The sequence below is a fragment of the Mytilus edulis genome, chromosome 11 (assembly GCF_963676685.1).
Source record: "Mytilus edulis chromosome 11, xbMytEdul2.2, whole genome shotgun sequence".
NCBI lineage: Eukaryota > Metazoa > Mollusca > Bivalvia > Mytilida > Mytilidae > Mytilus > Mytilus edulis.
In genome coordinates, this window is record NC_092354.1 from 17,004,292 (window position 1) to 17,008,075 (window position 3,784).

Genomic DNA, 3,784 nt, shown 5'->3' on the forward strand with positions numbered 1-3,784 from the left:
TAAGAGAAAGATTTGAAAAAAATTTAACTTAATGCTGTTCAGTGTGAGCCAAGACTCCATGTTGAAGACCGTATTTTGACGTATAATGGTCTACTTTTATAAATTGTGATGGGAATCTGCCAAAACAGTAAGCGGGATCCGGGATCAGAACCCCCCAATGAGACCCCAGAAAAAGGTATTTTTGTATATTCATCCTATTGTTACAGTCATGCCTTCAATAACAAAAGTATCCGATGCATGCATTTTTTCATATTTTTGGTCCCTTTTTCAATTTTGTGGGGTCCAAATTTATAGACAAAAGTCCTTTAATATAGATATTTGGAATTCGTTGACATGCTGAATCTGACCATGTATCAAGTTTGGGGATTTTTTGCCTAGTTGCTGAAATAGCCCACATAGAGTTCCAAAGGGTCTAAAATCAACAAAAATGAATTGTAGCATGCATTTCGTGTACAATAACCCAAATGTGCATGGTTTTACCTCTGTGGTAGTATCCATTCGCGGATCTAGAATTTTTCATAAGTAGGGGCCCACTGACTGCTTAAGAGGGCCCGCTGCTGTCACGCTCCAGTGATTCACTATATAAGTTAAAATCGAGGAGAAACGTAATCTGAAGAATACAATATGACATTTTGAGAATCGCTTTTGTTACAAGTTTGAAAAGCTATATTTGATGAAGAATGATTGAGGAGTTTGTATTTCAATTGGAAAATACATGTATCATAAATCCTAAAGTCATCAACTAAGTTTTTTTTCATTTGTTGCAAGTGCATTTATCACATAATTCTACAATAAAAATTCCTCGCATCTTTGAAAATTCTACATTAATAATGACTGCACTAACAGTGATAATTCATCGCATCTATAGTTAAAATGGATCGCTTTCAATAACTGATATGCTAATATTATGATGCTTTTATAACACTTATTTGAAGTGTAATGCTATGTTTGTATATTATAAAGACATATCACAATGAAAATATGTTAAAACTTAACTTAAAATCCTTTAACTTGATATTTTCAAAACGTAAACAAATACAGTTTTCCCATGATCCTTTATTCTACAATAGACATACCCGCATATAACAGTAAAAATGAACTAGCTGGATTCGCACTTCATATACACTGAATGAGTGATTTTCTAAGTAACATTATTTCCACAAAGGTTGAAAGTAAGAGTTGTCTTTCTTTAATAATCGCCTATTTACGTAGTACAAATCAATCACTAGAAGAAGTGATTTAATTTTACTGTAGCTTTAAATATAGAATACTAATGATCCAAGGACTAGTTATGTTTCTAAAATTATCAGAACCAACATCTGTGTTGATCATGTTGATAGGATGACAGTGGCGGATCCAGAAATTTGCATAAGTAGGGGCCCGTTGACTGCATAAGAGGGGACCCGCTCCGTTCATGCTTCAGTGATTCCCTTTATAAGCAACCAAATTTTTCCAAGAAAAGGGGGGCCAGGCCCCACTGGGCCCTTCCCCCTAAATCCGCCTCTGGATGACTAGGTCATTTCAGGTGATGACCTTGACCTTGTACTGAATCTAGGATAATGACATAAAAATCACTTGTTTAAGTATCATACCTCAATTTCCTTCCCAAAATCACTTCTTTAAGTATTATTATTTTAATAGCCCCAACCAATTTTAACACCCCCGAACAGTGAAATTTTATTACATAATCTTAATGATGAAACCTTGAACTTCACAGGAAAAATACTCCCACTGCTGGGAAAAATCTGTCACGAAAGTATCAGTTTATTATGTAAAGCCAATATTATAGCAATTTTTCAACAACAAAATCAAAATTTAAAATTCACTTATTTAAGTAAGTCCCTTGACTGTTTACAGAAACACATGAGAACACATACCAGGGCCGGGATAAACCTTATGACTGCCATGTATGTTGTAAACGGGTTAGTCGGCTTGATAGTTTAAATAGACACATGAGAATACATACTGAGGAAAAAGCAAATAACACTCACAATGAGATGTTTGTCGTTGAGGTTCAGTGTGAGTGATATTTACATAGACACATGAAAACACATACTAGTCAAATCAAAGAAAATCTAATTTGGTACCAAATTTCATGAATTCAGACTTGCAGAGAACGCATACTTGCAACAAACATAACTATGACGTATACATGCTGAAAAGTTGTTTTTCAGAAGAAATGCAGTAAAGAGACACATTCTGGAGATAACTTTTATATATAGTATATGTGATTTAATTAGAAGAGTGTTGTATAAAAATAGAAACTGACAGACACATGAAAACATATATTTGTGTGAGATTTAAATGATGGGCCAAACATTATTTGAAATGATGACTCATATATAGAGATGTATAAGAACACATAGAACTACTAGTAGCCTTTAAAATAAACTGCGACATATGTTCATAGAGATGTAAAAGAACACATAGAGATAGGGGTGTATGTAGGGGATGCATTCTTTAGAATATAACCCTTGATATAGACTAAGAGATATGTAGGAACACATAGAGATAAAGTGATGTATTCTTTAGAATCTAACCCTTCATATATAGACTAAAAGATGTATAAGAACACATAGAGATAGTGATGTATGTAGTGGATGCATTCTTTAGAATCTAAACCTCCATATAGACTAAGAGATTTATAAGAACACATAGAGATAGTGATGTATGAAGTGGATGCATTCTTTAGAATCTAACCCTTCATGTAGACTAAGATGTATATAAGAACACACAGAGATAAAGATGTATGTAGTGGATACTTTCATGACATTCTTTAGAATCTAACCCTTCATATATAGGCTAAGAGATATATAAGAACACTTAGAGATAGAGATGTATGTAGTCATGGTAGTGGATGCATTCTTTAGAATAACCTTTTATATAGCCTAGAGATGTTTTAGAACACATAGAGATAGTGATGTATGTAGTGGATGCAGTCTTTAGAATCTAATCCTTCATATATAGACTAAGAGATATATAACACATAGAGATAGTGATGTATGTAGTGGATGTTTTCTTTAGAACCTAATCCTTCATATAGACTAAGAGATATATAAGAACACATAGAGATAGCGGTGTATGTAGTGGATGCATTCTTTAGAATCTAGCCCTTCATATATAGACTAAGACATATATAAGAACACATAGAGATAGTGATGTCTGTAGTGGATGGATTTTTTTAGAATCTAACCCTTCATATAGACTAAGAGATATATACGAACACATAGAGATAGTGATGTATGTAGTGGATGCAGTCTTTAGAATCTAATCCTTCATATATAGACTAAGATATATAAAAGAGCACATAGAGATAGTGATGTATGTAGACTAGTGGATGCATGCTTTACAACCCTTCAAAAGCACTCCAGTGATTTACATGTATAAATATGCAAGGGTTAAAGTTGAATTGTAATTACATATTGTTTACCAAATGAATGTTATTTCTTTGTTTATCCATATCCATGAAAGTTCATCTGTGAATTTATCTATACCATGTATATTAAAACATTAGTTGTGATAATGACAATATCATGAATGTATGAGAGTTCATCAGGGTATTAAATTATGTTGAAACATTAGTTGTGGTAATGACAGTCATGAATGTATGAGAGTTCATCAGGGTATTAAATTATGTTGAAACATTAGTTGTGATAATGACAGTCATGAATGTATGAGAGTTCATCAGGGTATTAAATTATGTTGAAACATTAGTTGTGATAATGACAGTCATGAATGTATGAGAGTTCATCAGGGTATAAAATTATGTTGAAACATTAGTTGT